At 42.9% G+C, this 16940-nt stretch overlaps 1 non-coding gene across 1 annotated transcript; it reads right to left on the bottom strand.

Annotated features, from left to right (window-relative positions):
• Positions 1-2925: 2925 nt before the first annotated feature.
• Positions 2926-2997, bottom strand: trnag-ucc (transfer RNA glycine (anticodon UCC)). The gene has a single exon. It is a non-coding gene; the product is annotated as a tRNA-Gly (tRNA).
• Positions 2998-16940: the final 13943 nt, after the last annotated feature.

Genomic DNA, 16940 nt, shown 5'->3' with positions numbered 1-16940 from the left:
AAGAGGAGTGGAGGTGCCAGGAGGGAGGGTTAGTTTAGTGTATCAGTACGCAGATGATACAACAATAATGGTTAAAGATAAGGAGAGTGTTAGGGAAGTATTGAGGACAGTTCAATTGTATGGTAGGGCATCAGGGTTAATATAGATAAGTCTGAGGTTATGTACATAGGACAGGTGAGGGATAGTAGATTTGATATAGGATTGAAGGAGAACAAAGAATATTTTAGGGTGCTAGGCATACATCTAGGGATTAAGGATATGGAAAGAAGGGATATACAGTATGAGGAACTAATGAATAGTGTAGCCAAGACATTGAATTTTTGGAAGTTAAGGAAACTTAAATTAAGGGGTAAGATAGTGGTGGTCAATGGTTTAATAATGAGTAGAGTAGTTTATATAATGACAGTCTTAGATGTGCCGGAGAGAGTAGTAAAAGAGATAGATAGGTTAGTGAGTAACTTTATATGGGATGGGAGAGGGGTTAGGATAGCTAGGGAAGTTTTAGAGAATGAGTGTAGGGACGGGGGCCTGAAACTAATACATTTAAGAAGGAAAATAAAAACAATGAGGATAAAGTAATGACAAAGTTTTAATAAACAAAAATGACCAAATATGGAAGCTATTTCTGGGTGAGAAAATCAAAAAATGTGGAGGGTGTGGGGAAAGTGGGATTTTCATGAAATATAAGAAAGGGATGTTGGATGGTATGAGTGATTATCAAAGGGAGGTCTGGAATGCATGGGGCGAGTTTCTGGATGTGGTTAGGTATGAATGCGTGAATGTGAAGCAGGTGTGGGAGCAGCCCCTCTTCCTGAATCCAAGGATCACTCATGAGCAGTGTTCCTTGTTCAACCTGCCGATGTGGAGAGCGGGGTTGAGGAGGGTTAGGGACTCAGTGTTAGAGTATGTACCGGGATTTATGAGGGCACAGGTGATAGTAGATGAGGTTAGAGAAATAGATCAGATAATGGATTTAGGGACAGCTGAAAGTATGCTTGAGAAGATAAAAGTCGGAATGCCCAGTGAATGGTTAAAAATGATTGAGAGTGAATGTAACATAGAGGATTAAGTGAGGTGGAGTTGTTCGCGGGGAAGGGAGATGTGAATGTGAAGTTGGTTGATTTAAAAACAAAGTATGTGTATAAATGGTTAAGAGGGGATGTGATTAGAAGGCCTGCATCAGAGAGTGTGTGGACGAGAGTAGTAAATGGTTTGACTGGCAGGAGAATGTGGAGAAATGTGAGTGTGAAGTGGAACAGTATTGAATGTGATCACTTTGACTTGATGTTAAGACACAATAGGGTGTTTAATAACCTGGTCATTAGTCAATTTGATCCAACAGTTAAGAGAGAATGTGATGTATGTAAGGACCAGGTTGAAACCTGTATGCATGAGTTTGTTGAATGCAGAGAGCTTGTTGAGTATTTTGGAAGGATGAAAGAGTTAGTTAGCAGATGTTGGAATGAATGGTATGTAAGAGAAATGGAATGGAAGGTGTCGTGGTTGTTTGGTGCGATTGTGAAGAAGGATGGATGCAATGTGTCTCTGCTGAATTATGTTCTGAGCCATGCAAGATACGCCGTAAAACTGAGGAGGAACAGTGCCCATTATGAGGGGAGGAAAAATAATGTCTGGAGCATTTTTGTAAGGACCACAAGAAGGGACCTAAACATGCTCCACAGCCACATGGGGAAAGAAACTTTTGAGGAAGACTTTATAAATGGAAGCTCCTTATTATCAATGGAAGAAGACATTCTGCTCTGTAATTTTGGAAAATGATGATGGAATGTTTATTTTGTTTATTTTAGGAAAATGGGGGACTCATTCTGAACAAAGAAAAAGACATTGTTTATTTTCGTAAAGATGTTTTGTTTTATTCAGTTGATTTTTGATTATGTGTTGTTTATTTCATTAATTTGCATGACGAGTTTGGGTTTTGGTGGAGGAGTTATTATTTGTTATTGGAAATGTCTGAGAAGAATGAGAGGAACCATGCAGGAAATGAAAATACATATTGATATGTAAGATTGTGGAAAATAAAAAATGAAAATAGAATTAAACAAAAAATTGTCAAAAATGTAAATAAAATGTAAATATGTACTTTTTATAATAAACTTTTTTTTTTTTTAAAAGAGTAACATTCATGGTTGACATATATATTACCCAAATGTACGGGTTCGAATCCTGTCTCTGGAGTACGAATATTGTTTATTTTCATTTTTATTTTTTGGCCAGCATATTTTCTGTTGTTGTCTGTAGGTGATCTCGACATGTGCATTTTACATGAACTGGTGATGTTAACGTTTTTTCGCCGAGGTTTTTTTACATTGTCTGGACACACAAGTTACGTGAAAATTACGAACCTGGCAACCACAACATCTGGCGGAAAAGGTAAACAAACTCAACCAGTTGAACCGGAATCCAGTTAAACTGGAACACCGGGTCAACGCCGCCAGTTCTTCCATCTTGTTAGGGAGGGATTAAATAAAGTAAAAATATAAACAAACTACTAAGTGGTGAGTAGGAGCTGCTGTAACAGGCTGCCACTCCGTGCAGTGCCGACATAATTAGTGCAATAACTTGGCAAAGCTGCGAAGATTTAGGGGGTTCCTCCAGCTGATGCAACACAAGGATCACAGCGGTTAGATGTTTAGTTTTTTTTCATGCGACTACACTAAAAATTGCTCTATTAGGACATCTTTAGTCAACTACTAGGGTGCAGACCTAGTTCAGATTGGGTAGTATGGACTTTGTAACAACTGTCAATGCTATTGCCAATGGATATACCACCAATACTGCTACTTTTACTATGGGTTGCTACTGAGACTATTAATGTAGGCTGTTAATAAAAAGAGAAGGATACGTGCAGTTCAACGATAAGTAGCTGATATTTGACATGCAAATACAAATATTGTCTCAAAAGACTGCGTTGGCCGGGAATCGAACCCGGGTCAACTGCTTGGAAGGCAGCTATGCTCACCACTATACCACCAACGCTTCATATCAAGGGATTTACACAATATTATATATTGTACTAGGGGTGGGCAAAGCTACAAAATTTGGTGTTGATTCGATACTAGTAGAAGTCCGCTATGGCCGATACCGATACTCTTTACTTAGAAAATCAGCAATTATAAAATTCCTTAGAGCCTCATGTTCAACCACAGAGAGAGGTTGTAGGTCCATTACAATAATTTCAGCAACTCTCCTTGTAATATACATAGCTCTTGGGAAATCACCTAGGTGAAATAACAAAATAGTTATCTAAATATATGAATACTAATGATCCTTTGATAGTTAACGAAAAACGGTTATTATATTCATTCATATAGGTATATCATTTTCAGTTCAGTATATATACTGAATATATTATATGAATGTCTGAATAATGAATGTCTGAATAGTCTTTATTTATTCAGTCTGCTAAAAGTACAACTATGCAGACCAATTACAATTTGCAAATTAAAATTAGGTAATTCTGGAGATGACTAAATCTTACTCTCATTTCTATAAATCAGCTACCTGGGTATTGTTGGCCATGCTGAAAGGCCTTTGCCAGTGACTTCTTTCTCAGTGCTGGTGGTCTGGTTGCCACACTACCGTATTTGTTTTCTGCAAACATCGCAGCTTGCAGTATTTTGGTCTGCAGCTGTAAAATAACACTAAACGGCACTCCTCTTCTTCTCTGCCATCAGCCAGCAGTGTGCTGCTGAGTAACGTGACAGCATTCCTACAAAACTCACAGTATAGCACAGGAGGAGGGGCTTCAGCCCCCCTAAAATATTCTTAAGTCCCCCTAAAATAATTTTATGTTCATTTATTAATTTTTTGTTTTGTTTTGTTTTTTTTTAAATGCCGACAAATTCAATATAATGTGGCCAGAATATGAGTTCACATAAATAATCATACAACCAGTCATTATTCACTTAAATATGGTCATAAATCTTAGTTTCCCTATAGTGAAAGGTAGAGAGTCAGGGTCAGTGCGTCGTTATCCAATCCATTCCACTTGTTCATAGAGCACGCCCACATCACTGAAATCCAGTCCACGTTTTCACTGCAACCTAGGTTGCACTCGTCTCTGCATCTGGGTACCCGCAGCATGTGTGTACCGGGAGCGGAGCACACAGAACCGACTAGAGCAGCATTAGGAGAAGAACGTGAACAAGAATGGATATACGAACATTTTTTCAAGAGAGTAAGTATTGATCACTGCTGTTGGTGACAATAAGTTAGCTCCAGCCCCCCAGCTAACAACAGAAAGTCCCATGTAATTAATGAACGAAATGCTCCCTGTTTGACAAATAAAAACCGGGCTTGCAGAGAGCCCCCTGTACAGGAGACAGCGTGTGTTGTGTGCTGTAGAACAGGGGTTTTCAACTGGTTTTGTCCCAGGGACCACCATTCGGACTAGAAAGCAATCCGCGGCCCACTGATGTGCCTGCGCGTGCGCGTGTGTATTTGGTGTTACATGCATAGCTCAATGCATGAAACATGAAAGAGAGGCCACGCAGATTTTATAATAATAAAAGTAGATTTATTAAATTAAATTAAATTAAAGATTATTTTAAAGAAAGAATAAAGAATAATAAAGTGTTGTGCAATTCAGTATTGGGAAAAGTAACTAAAAATGTCATGCAAAGTCAGTCTAGGTGTGTGACAAAACAACAACGGAGAACAAAAATCCAACAACACCGGAGAACCAAAATCCAACAAATGAAGACCAAGGCAGCCTCAACTGCTGGCTGGTCAGGGCTTTTATAACCCAGCCAGGACAGACCTGTCACCAATCACCTGCTGTAGAGACAGAGAGATTGAGAAAAGCAGAGAGAGATTGAGAAAAGCAGGGAGAGAGAACAGGCTTACCATTAACACAGGGCGGGGCCTAAACCCGTCAGGGTCGTAACAGTGAAAACATGGGAGAATTAGGCCTACCTGTCAGTGTGATATCTGGGCGTGGTGAAGTCCACACAGCCTGTCTATTCGTGGCGAAATGGTAGACAGAGACAGTCTCATGTCATTCTCTGGATCAAGCCTAGCCCTGTACTTATTCTTTAAGTACGCCCAGGGTGCGATTTGTAGGGGGGGATGGTGAGGATTTCCCCCCCTCTGGTTTTCCTATCCCTACCTCTGCTAAATTATTTTTATCTCCGGTGGGGACAAGGATTTCCCCCCTTGATAGCGATGAATGCAACTTAACTGCTAGCCTACTTAAACTCTTGAAATCTAACGATCTTCAGTGTCTTTACATCAGAGTAGGCTATTCAGCAGCCTTCTGGCAGACGGTGCATATTTCTGAACGTCATCGAACACAAAAACATTGTAACATTTTTGTGCGGGAACTTCGCAGGAAAAACAGCGCTGAACCAAACATGAAACGCGTTCAGAGCAGCATATCATCTTACTTTACAGGACCCATTTGCAGAATTGTGGATAGAAGAGGGCCGAAATGCTGCAGACAATGCCCCGATAGGAAAAACGAAAAAGCCACCACAAATTTGTCACCAGAGCCGACTGTTTACTTTGTCTAGTTTTCCAGACCTGTCCCTGAGTGTTGACAGCACGTTGTGCTATTTAGTGAATTATTTTGAGTGTTTGATTTAAGTTAATTGGAGGGTCTTTTCATGGAGAGCATTGATGCTGTTCTATGGTGCTTTCTGCCTGTTAGTGCGTACGCATGTTTTTGTGACGTTGAATAGAAATCCATGTCTGGGTTATTAAAAGTTTTGCCATGTTGTGATGGGGACTAATCCACGGAACCGAAAAAAGGGCCTGTCTACTTTTTGCGTTTTTTTCTCCCTAGTTATGCAAGTTAAAAGTCCAATGTTCTTGTCTATGAATAAATAAAAAAAACATCCCCCCCTCTGTTTTTTTGTCAAATCGCACCCTGAGTACGCCAGTGTAGAAAAACCACTCTCACACAGGTATGTGGTTGGAAAGGGCAAAAGACACCTCATTGCTTTTGCAGCAAGCTGTGGAAATTCTGTCTGGCAACTTATCCAGAATTTAACAAGGGGCTGTGTGTCGTACATATGCCTCCTGACAGAGTCTGTGGACATCTCAATCAGCTTATCCTCTTCCACAGCCGTCAGACTTGACCCTACTGATGCATCGTCACTGAATGGGAGCAGGATCCACTTGCTGTCACGGCGCCACTCTTCCGAATCAGTGAAGTACTTTGCGAATTGACGCACAAGCTTCCTCAAATGCTCACATATAGTGTCGTTGATGTCAGTGCTGTCAGGGTATTCCTCAACTGAAGGAAACATCGCCAAGTTATTGCTCTCCACTCGTTCGATCCACTTTGACATTTTTTTCACAAATGCGTCGAGCTTCTCGTAGAGCTGCATGACGTTTGCATCTCTCCCTTGCATGGAGCTGTTCAACTTGTTCAGCTCTGCAAAAACATCTGTGAGGTACGCCAGCTTAGTTAACCAGTAACTATCGTTGAAATTGGAAGCCAGATCAGAATGCTTCTCGCACAAGAACTCGTAGATAGCTCCGCGTAGTTCAAACACACGGGCGAGCACAGCGCCGCGAGACAGCCAACGCACCTCTGAATGATAAAGGAGAGAGCTGTGTTCACTTCCCAAGTCATGGCATAGGGATGAAAACAGGCGTGTATTCAATGCGTTTCGTTTTATGAAGTTGACCGTCTTGACAACGACATCAAACACACCACTGAGCTCAACACTGAGATCTTTGGAGGCGAGAGCCTCTCTATGAATCAGGCAGTGTGTCCAAATTACCCCTGGAGCCACCCTCCTTACATGCGCAAACAGTCCAGTCTTGCTGCCACTCATGGCTCGGGCCCCATCGCTGCATAATGCAACGCACCTCTGCCACGAGATATTGTGCTCCGTGAAAAAATCGTCCAGTGCTTTAAATATTTCTACACCGGTAGTTCGCCCGGGCAGTGGTTTGCAAAAAAGAAATTCCTCGCACATAGTGCCACTGTCCTCGTATCGCACAAATGTTAACAGTTGCGCATCATTAGTAACATCTGTCGTCTCGTCGATTTGAAGGGAAAACAGAACTGTCTGAAGTTTTGCCATCAGCTGGTCTTTGACATCATTTGCCATTTCCCCAATTCGTCTTCCGATTGTGTTGTCTGACAACGGAATAGTTTTTAATTTGTTGGCACATTCCTCGCTTACCATAGCTCTGCACATATCTATGGCTGCTGGCAATATAAGCTGCTCTGCAATGGTATGGGGCTTCTTACTTTTTGCAACCCTGAGAGCGACCAGATACGATGCTTTCAGTGCGTTTTCATTTATTTTTGCACTCTTCCTCATGGTAGCCTGCTGTCCTTTGAAATCACGCAACATCTGTTGCATGTACTCAACGGGTTTGGCCTTCAAGTGGACGTGATGCGTCTCCATATGCCGCGTAAGTTTCGACGGCTTCATAGCTTCATTACAGAGAATTGTTGAACATACGAAACACAGTGGTACCTCCTCTCCTGCTCTGTCTGTCGTCACTGTGAATCCATATTTAACATATTCCTCATTGTATTTTCTTTTTCGTCTTTTTTGCGAAGTTGACGCTTCGGAAGCCTGTCCTTGCCCTATCGTGGCGGCCTGTCCCTCTGTCGTGGCAGCCTGACCCTCTGTCATGGCAGCCTGTCCCTCTGGCACTTTCCTCACTACAAACGATCCATTGGTGCTAGATATATAGCTAGACTAGTACATATGTAACAAATGTTTGCTGTACTACAACCTATCTTAAAATAGGCTACTCTCGTCGGCTATGCTTATAAATGTGTGTCAACTTTGCTCGCAAGACTGTACGTAATGAATAATAAGTGAGGTTAGCGACGCAACTCATTACCATTAGCGAATCACAGGCTACCATAGACTGGATAGGCGCAAGGCTACATTCTGTCAGCTTGATTTCCTTTATATTGTTTTAAACATATTTTTCACGATATGTAACGGTATTCTGGAAATGTGTTGAAATATCAAAGCGAATTTATATTAAAAAAAAACAATGGTGAACTGATCAACATAGGCTCTTGTCACGGACCACATGCAATGCCGCCGCGGACCACCAGGGGTCCGCGGACCACCGGTTGAAAACCCCTGCTTAGAAGATCTGTGTGCACGTCTTACCTTAGTTGTTTTGCAGTCAAAAGTTACATTCAGCTCTAAAAGAACGCTGCTACATAGCTAGCTAGTTAATCTGAAATGCACTGTGAAGGTCCCGGTTTTTTTAGATTAGCGTGCTCTTTTTTTTACCATATACAAAAAAAACTTTTGGGTGACTTTCCCCGACATCGGATACACACAGTGAAACCCCCGGAGCTGACCATTCACTTGATTATGGATATAAAATGACAAAAAATAATATGATAATAATAAATTTTAATAATAATAATAAAAAAAAACACACCACCACCCCAACCCCCATGACACAGAAGACAGAGAAGTGAAGGGGGGGGAGCCTAAAGGGAAAAGGGGATCATTTTTTATCAGACATCTTGAAAATTTTTAAGGGGGGACTTCCTTCTGGGAAAATCGCGTTTTCTAACAAAAACATCACAAGTAAACAAGACAGCCTTTACATGAATCTTCAGTGGATAATAAAAAGTAAAAAAATGATACTTATGGGAAAAAAAATCACTCCACCACCCCATTGACCTTAGGATCGGGGAGAGGACAAAGAGAGTGATGGGGGGAATCCTCTCCCGGAAAGGGGAGTCTAAAGGGTTTCACAGGATAGTCATTTGTGATGCAAAGCTGGAATTTTTTGGAACTCGAAATAATAGAAAAACGAAACATTTTAAACATTATTCAGGACTTTAAAACAAAATTTTTCACATAGTGCCCAAAAGTACTTGCGTCTTCAAAATATTGGGGGTAAACAAAAAAATTGTTTTTAGCAAAAGTCATGGATTTGCCTCTTTGTTTATCATTAGTAATTTAATTCATTGGTTATTTAAATTAAAATTCAAAGGGAAACGGCCGTCCGGGTGGTAAAAATTACCCAAATTATTGGACGCACGGGGCAAAAAACCCCACGACGCGCAGCGGCCTAAACTAAGTCCTTTGCGAAACAACCTAAAGGTTTTAAATTGATTTGAAACCCTTGGGGGCCGGTCTTTAATAGAAAGTGGGTTCGTTTTTTAAATTTATTTTTTTCTTTGGTTCCCCGGTTTGTTTAACCGGCCCCCCAAGGACACGTACTGTAAAAATTTGGGGCAAAACGCTGCTACGGGGGGGGAAAGGGAAAGGAAAGAGAAGGGAAGAAGGGGGAAAAAAAAAAAAAAAGAATTTCATGGGCCCTTTCCACCCCAATAAACGTATTTAAAAACACAAGTTTTTTCCCATTTTAAACCCTTTTCCAAAAAAATTTAGTTCCCACAAAAACAAATTCACGGGAAATTTGTACCCGGGTTTTTTTTGAATTCCCTTTCCCGGAAAAACCTTTAAAAACCTCTTTAAAAAACTGTTTTTTATACAAAAATAATGTTGACAATACAAATAGTTAAATAAAATAATAAAAGCCTATACAATAAGGCATCATATACAATAATAAAAGTTTTAATACATGGGTTGCCAAATTAATTTTTTTGTCCCATCGAAAAATTCGATATTTTGGAGTACCCTTTTGCAGCTTTATAATTTTTTTCCCCTGCTATTCAGATTTTTTTGGGGCTGGGGGAAGGAATACCCTGCGGGGTACGGGGAAAGATGAAAAGGGGGGGCTGGTGGAAAACAACCTGCGTGTCGAGGGGGAGGTAGGAAGGGGGCTGCTGGCATAGGGTTTACGGCCTTTGGGGCGGGAGAGGGGGCGGGTTTGGATGAGACCCTTTGCGCATAAAAGGAAAGGGGCAAAAAACCCGGGCCATGCATTGTACCCCCTCAGGAGGCAATCTGTGCTAAACCCAGTTGGGACCTGTGGCGGGGCCCGAAACCACGGCCTGCCCTCACGATTTTCGGGCCCCGGGTAAAACCCAATTGATAAAAAATTTCCCCATTTTCCACAGGGGCAAAAGGGGGGGCCTTCTCGGGGTTTTTTTGGGCCAGAAAATCTTTTGCTGAAAGGCCCCTTGGGGGAAAAAGCTGTACCCCCTTGGAGAAAAGGGAGTCCCGATTTTTCCCATTTTTTTCCCTTCCCCCCATCCCACCTCTAAAAAATATTTAAAAAGGGTTTTTTAATTCCCAAAAACAATTAAAATTTTGGGGGTTGGGTAAAGTCTTTTTAAAATGTTAGGGCTAAAATTATAAAAATATATGTATACATTTCTAAAATGCAGCGTTAAAAAGTGAATGTAGCAACCAAAAAATGTATCTTCCCAAGAAGACTCTGGGGTTTTGTTTAAGAAACCCAGGCCCAAGTTGGTTTTGCCCCTGTATCACCAGGCTGTTTTCGAGAAAGGCTGTTTTTTGTGGAGTAGTCGTAACTGGGGGAATCCCGCAAGGAAAGGGTTTTTCCCCCCTTGCAGTTTTTTGGGCCTTTTTTCCTTTGCCAGCCCCGTACCCCCTTTTCCAGGCCTCGGGGAAAAAAGCTTTCCGATCCCCGTTTTTATCAGGGGTCCCGGGCAGCCGGGGCCAAAATGGGCCCAAGAATACCCTAAAGGGAAAAAACAATGTACAAATTAAAAAAACACACTTTTTTCCATTTATTGAGGCTTTAAAAAGAATCACGATACACAGTATAATCCACTTTCCCGTTTTTGACAGTTCGCTGTCTGAACTGTTCTAAAGTTTCAAATGCGGGAGCTTTTGGGGAATCCCAAAACAACATAAACTTTGTTTGGGTTGACATTGCTCAAGTGTAACATGAAATTACAATTAAAATACATGGAATTTTTAAAGTGTGCTTTCCACTATAGGTCATTCACCTTTCAGCACTTGCTGACCAGGTGCAGAGCCACTGCTTTTCCCCTTGACCTCTCCAGGGCCCAGGAAAGGGGTCTTCTTCTTGCTTTCAGGCTGTTTTGGAGGGGCCTTGCCCCATGGCAACATATTACCATAAAAAACCCGCAAAAATCTCAGCTATCTCTCCCCGGGTTGACAGGCAGTGATTTTTGGGGTTTTTGGGGCAACAGAAACTTTCCCCAATTAAATTAAACCGCCTCCCATCCGGAAACACCTCTTAATGTCACATCGGCTATCCCGAAAATTGAACAACAACCTTTGGGGACTGTGAGACCCCGGGCTTTTCACCAAAACTGGTTTACGGGGAATTTGTGAAAAAATTGCAGGGGAAAAGACGATTTAAATTTTTTTAAAATGTTTTTCCGGGTGCAAAAATTTTTTAAAAGGGCAGGTTTTGGGCCACGGTGACATGAGTGACTGATGGGGGGAAGGGAAAACCGGTGAGCGGAAAATTGAGGAAGCTGGTGAAAAAATTTTTTGAGCATCTGGTGGAAAAGGGCGGGAATTTGGAAATTTTAAAAGGGTTTTTGGGGAAGTGGGAATGTGACTGAAGGGGACAAGGGGCAAAATTTTGACGAAATTTAAAGGGCACATTTTTAAATTCACCCCACTGCGTTTTTATAAACCCCTTGCTGCGAGTCGACAGTGTTTAACCATTGAACCACCAACATTTTTTTATTGTTTTTAATAAGGGGCCAAAAAATTGTATTCTGCAAAAAGCATACAACCCCAAAAAAAAAAATTTTGAAAAAATAAAACGCTCATTCATAGCATGTGAAAATTTAATAATTTCTCCGGGAGAATTTAAATGACAAAATGTTCATAAAAATTAGTCAGATTCCCTTTGATATGAAAAAATCAGCCAGGGGAAAAAAGGGACTGGAGGGGGTGAAATGGCCAACTCTTTCTTCAACTGGCTTAAATTTTGGCCCCCTGAAAAATCCAGCCGCATCCAACGACTGCACCAACTTTTTTAAATAGAAAAAATTTCCGTGATTAAAAAAATTTTCTTCTGTACAAATTTGCCTAAGAAAAATTTGGGCCCCAACAAAAAAACACCTCATTCATAGCATTGCAAATAAAAAATTTCTCCTGTGAATTTCAATAAACATGTTTAGGGCATTATCAATTACCTGAGGGGTAAAGCTGGAAAAAGGTTTTTGGGGAAATGTGGGCCTCCTGAGAACTCAGTGGCACCCAACCCTTATTGTAATGTCAAAAAAGTCCCCCCCGGGGAACGTAAACCCCTAAAGGGCCCGGGCAGAATGGGGGCCCCAAGTTCACCGTGCTGTTGACCCAAAAGGTCCCTCTGCCCCCTGAGCCAGCAAAAATCCACAGCAATACCTCACCCTCCAAAAAATAATCTTTATGAAAAAAACTTTCGAATTCGGGAGGAATAGAAGTTTTGGGCACGGAAAAAAAAATTTCATTTTTGAATGTGTTAGCCCAAAAAGGGGAGTGGGCACAAAGAAGGCGTCTCCGGGAGCTTTTTTTACCAGTTGGTCTCCCAGGGGGGTTTGAACTCGGGTAGCATGCAACTACCGAGGATTTTCCGGTTTTGCTGAGGACGTTTAAGCTCACATCATCTGACATCGAAAACTCCTCGGTGTGACGCAACCCACATCACAGCGGAAGGGGTGCTCTTTTGAGATCCCCGGGACCCCCCTTTAAAGCATGTACATCTGGGTTGCACGCATTAGATCTCCATTTGAAAAAACAAAATTTTTTAATTATTAAAAATTTTTTTTTTGGGCATTTAGTTATGAAAAAGGATTTTTATGAAACTTCCCCCCCTGTTGCAACCCTTTCTCTCAAAACTTAAAATTGGGGTTTTTATGACTAAAATTAAACAGCAAACATGTAAAAGACAAAAATTTCCATTTACCTGGTTTTAAAATGCAACTGGGGGCGAGGGAAAGCTTTCCACCGAAAAACGACCCTCTGCCACACCCAACCCATCCAAGACCTTTTTCCCCTTTTGACTAACCCCCCCCCGAGAGTTTTTGAAATACAGCTTCGAGGCCTGGGGACCCTGAATGCATGGCAATGTTTCTTTTGAAACCCCCACACCGTGCCATCCCTTCGGGGTTAACCCAAGGGTAAAACCTGGGGTTTTCCCTTAAATCCCCAGGAGTTCAAAACCCGGATTAGGCGCGGCTCTCCTCTCCCCCACAAGTTCCCTTCTGCAAGCCCGGGGCCTTTTCACTTTGAGCTGATGCGGCCAGAATTTTGAGCTTCTAAAGGGAGCATGCCCAGCAGCTTCTTTTTAAGCTAAGACCTTTTAGTTTCCCTTTCAGATTCCCAAAGTCATCCTTTTCCCCCCCTCGAAAATACAGCGGCCCAAATTGGGGCAGAAAGTGCCCATAGAGAAGGGGGTTTCTGTTGTGAGACCAGGGTGAAGCGCCGCATGAAATTTTTAAAATTTTCTGTTTCATTTTTGGGCCCTTTCCCCGGGCCCAAACCACACAAGAACCGGGGTGCCCCCTTACAAATGAACAAAAAGGTTCTGAAGGGAAAGCATATTTATTTAAATTCCCAAATTTCCTTATGACTGAAAGCTTTTCAGGGAGCTGTTTGGGAAGGGTGACAGACAGACAAAAGCTCTAGGGTGGATTTGCAGTGATGACCGGGAACACTCCCAAGGGGAGGAAGGGGAGGGGAAAAAATTCACGGATGTAAAAAACTGAGAAAATTAAAAGGGGGCGGCAATAGGTGGGAACCTACCCTATAGAATAAAGTAAAATCATTTCCCAAAACTTGGGAATTTTTTTTTTATTTGGGGACAAAAAAAACAATATAAAACTTTATTTTTTTTTTTTGGGGGAGTCAAACTTTAAGACCCCCCTATGTCAAGTGATGACACCTTTCCTCTCTTTCCGATAAACCCCGGGGTCTCCCTTTCCCCTGGGCCGCCTCAAACCCCTGTGGGGGAGGGGGGGCAAAAGGGGGGGTTGGGCCCCAAAAAAAACGATTCCTCACATTGGGTCTGGGACCCCCTCTTTTGTGAAGCTCACAGTCAGACAGGTATTCAAAGGATGCCCGGGCCCCCTCCCGCGTGAACTTCCCCTTTCCCTTGCTTTTGCGGGAACTGGGGCTGTTTTCCCCCAGTTCGGGTTTGAGCATGGTCACACACTTCCCCGTCCAACCAGCTTTTGTGTGAGAAAAAGCAGGGGGAACCTGTTTTTGTGGGCAGGATCCAAAAATGACCAACAAATCTTACTCCAAATCAGACAGGGATCATGGGACTTTCTGCACCGGGATAGGCCCCCCAACCAAGTATACCTGGAGTCAAGGTTTGATGACTTTCCCGGTCCTTGGGGGGGGGGGGGGGGGGTCCCGGGGTGGGCCTCTTGTTGTGCACTGAGGGCACTTCACGGGAAAACCCCAAAATCCCATCGGGGGCCCACAGAAACTCCCGCCTAAAAAGGGTTTTGGTCATGGGATCAGGTGGACAGTTTTTCGGGTTTGGGGGATTGGGGGGATGGGGAAAAAGTTTTTGGGAAAAAAATGTTGCTTAACCCTTTCCCTGGGGTCCTAAAACACTGGGCAAACCACTCCCTCGGCTGGCTTTATGACCCCATTTAATTGTTTTGGGGAGAAAAGACCAATTTACCTCGACAGTCCGATGGACATATGGGGATTTTGGGAAGGGGGAGGAAGGAGGTGGTTTTTTGGGTTTCTGTGGGGGAAGAAAATTGGGGGGTGAGGGGGTTGGGGTGGGGGGGGTGGTGGTGGAGGGTTTTTTCCCTGGTGGATCCCCACCATTTTTGCTGGGGCCCCGAAAGGTGGCATTCTTTTAATTTTGGTGGAACAGCTCAAAGGGACCCCGGTTTTTTTTTTCCCCAAACCCCTCACCCCCAAAATTTCCCTACATAAAGTCAAACAAAAGTTTTAGAAAAATGTTTCAAAAAAAATGTCCTGCACAAAGAGGGGCAATTTTTTTCTGCCCTGTCTGACTTTTTCTTTTCATGCCTTTAGCGGTGGGGCCCCTCAGTTTTAGCTGCTCGGGGGGGCTGGGACTGGCGGGGATCCTCCCTGCACTTGCTCCTGTTGGCGGGGACTGTCGCATCCTCCCCGCCTTAACGGGTCGTGGGCGGACTGTCTGCATCCTCCCTGCACTTGACTGCTCTGTTGGCGGGGGGCGGGGGGCATCCTCCCTGCACTTGAACTGCTCTTGTGGCCCGGGACTGTCCCGCAAACCCCCCTGCACTTTACTGCTCTGTGTGGCGGGGCTGTCGGGATCCCCCTGCACTTTTAACGGGTCTGGTGGCCCGGAAAATGTCTGCATCCCCCTGAAATTAGCTGCTCGGGGTGGCCGGGGCGGGGTCCTCCCTGCAAAATTGAGCGCTCTGTGGGGGGACTGGCCGCATCCTCCCCGGGACTTTTAGCGCTCTGGTGGCTGGGGCGTCTGGGATCCTCCCTGCACTTTGAGCTGCTCTGTGTGGGGGGTCCTGCGGTGGGATCCTTGCCAAATTTAGCTGCTCTGTGCCCTGTTTGCAAAACTCCCGTTAAGGACCTGCCACTCATTTACTGAAAAAAAAAAAGTTTTTCTTTTTTTATTAGGTCTGGGAAAAAACGTTTTTTAAAAATTTGTTTTAACCAAATTTTAAAGCAATCCAAGCACAGCTAAAGGGGAAAAAATGGGTTTTTTCCCGCACAGTTTTTTATGGGCCCATTGGGGAATCTAATACACCAAGGGAAACAAAAACCGCACAGGGTTTTAAATAAAATTTTCTAAATTAAATATAATCATAAACTCACCTTATGATATTTCCCCCTTTCAGAGGATTCTTTTTCCCAAGATTCAACTCACGGGTTGAAAGGGTTTTAAAAATAGGAGTCCCCAAGGGGCAGGGTCAATGCCTCATGACAGCCCTTCCCCCCCTTTTCCCGGCCCCGGGTTTTTTCCTTTAAAACCTTGGGGGGGGGGTTCCGGGGGGGGGGGGGGGGGGGGGGGACTTTCCCTTGGGGGAAAATGGGAAAAGGATACCCCTTTCCCAAAATCGTCAGGTTTTAAACCCGCTTGCCTTTTGCAAATACAAAAATCAGGGGAAATGCAAACAACTCAGTAAAGAAGAAAAAATACCTTTCAAAAGTTTATATAAACACACATGTTAAGATTAAAATACTCAATTTACTGTTTCACTTTCATGAGGTTTTTGACTCACAAGAGAAAACATGTTTATTTTTTTTTTTAAAATAGTCCCCAATTTAACCAGAGGCGGTTTTAGATATCCTGGGCCCTTTTTTTTGCTAGTATTAAAGGTCAAACTCTGAAAAACTGGGTTTTTCCCCTAATGCAACTCATGGGCCCCCATTCGTTTTTCTTATTATTGTATCTATTTCGTTTTTTATTTCCCAAATTTTTATAAAATAAATTTATATAAAATATGATGAAATACTATCATGTTCTTTCCTCCAAATTTAAAGTCCAATCATGGCGGGTCCAGAACACATGGGTTTGGGAAAAAAGTTTTTGGGGGGGAAGGGGGGACAACCGGGGGGATTTTTTTTATATTGTTTTGTTTTACATCATCACAAAAACAATAAGATGCATTTTTTAAAACTTTACCAAGAAACCTTTTATAAAACAAAAGCAGGAAATTTTTCCTGTTTTTTACGTTTTAAATTTCATGTGAGTGACATGCCTTTCTATGCTACGGGGGTGGGGGGGTTTACACACATACCATTTTGGTCCAGCAGAATGGCAACTGCCTTTCCCCAGCATCTTCGTCAGGGTCCTCCTCACTTTCCCCCTCGTCCCCCTTTCTGATCTGAACCCCGTTTCTTCATTTCCCACACCCCACTTTTTTTCTATCCAATCGTCAACTCTTTTCTGGGCCTTCTCCGTTTCGACCCTCCTGACCCTCCCGGTGTGCTCTCCTCTCCTGCATTTCCCTCTCTCCCAAAACCTTCCCTTTTTTTTCCTTGGGGGGGGGGGGCAAAAAAAATAAGAAAAACCCTTTTTTTGAAATTACTCCCTACCTGGCCTGCAAGAGTCTAATGTAAAGCCCCTGGTTTTTTCGGTACCCTCTATTTTAAAACTATGTGTTC

Source organism: Eleginops maclovinus, chromosome 6 (genome assembly GCF_036324505.1).
Source record: "Eleginops maclovinus isolate JMC-PN-2008 ecotype Puerto Natales chromosome 6, JC_Emac_rtc_rv5, whole genome shotgun sequence".
Classification (NCBI taxonomy): domain Eukaryota; kingdom Metazoa; phylum Chordata; class Actinopteri; order Perciformes; family Eleginopidae; genus Eleginops; species Eleginops maclovinus.
This window is presented reverse-complemented; position numbering and strand designations above follow the sequence as displayed.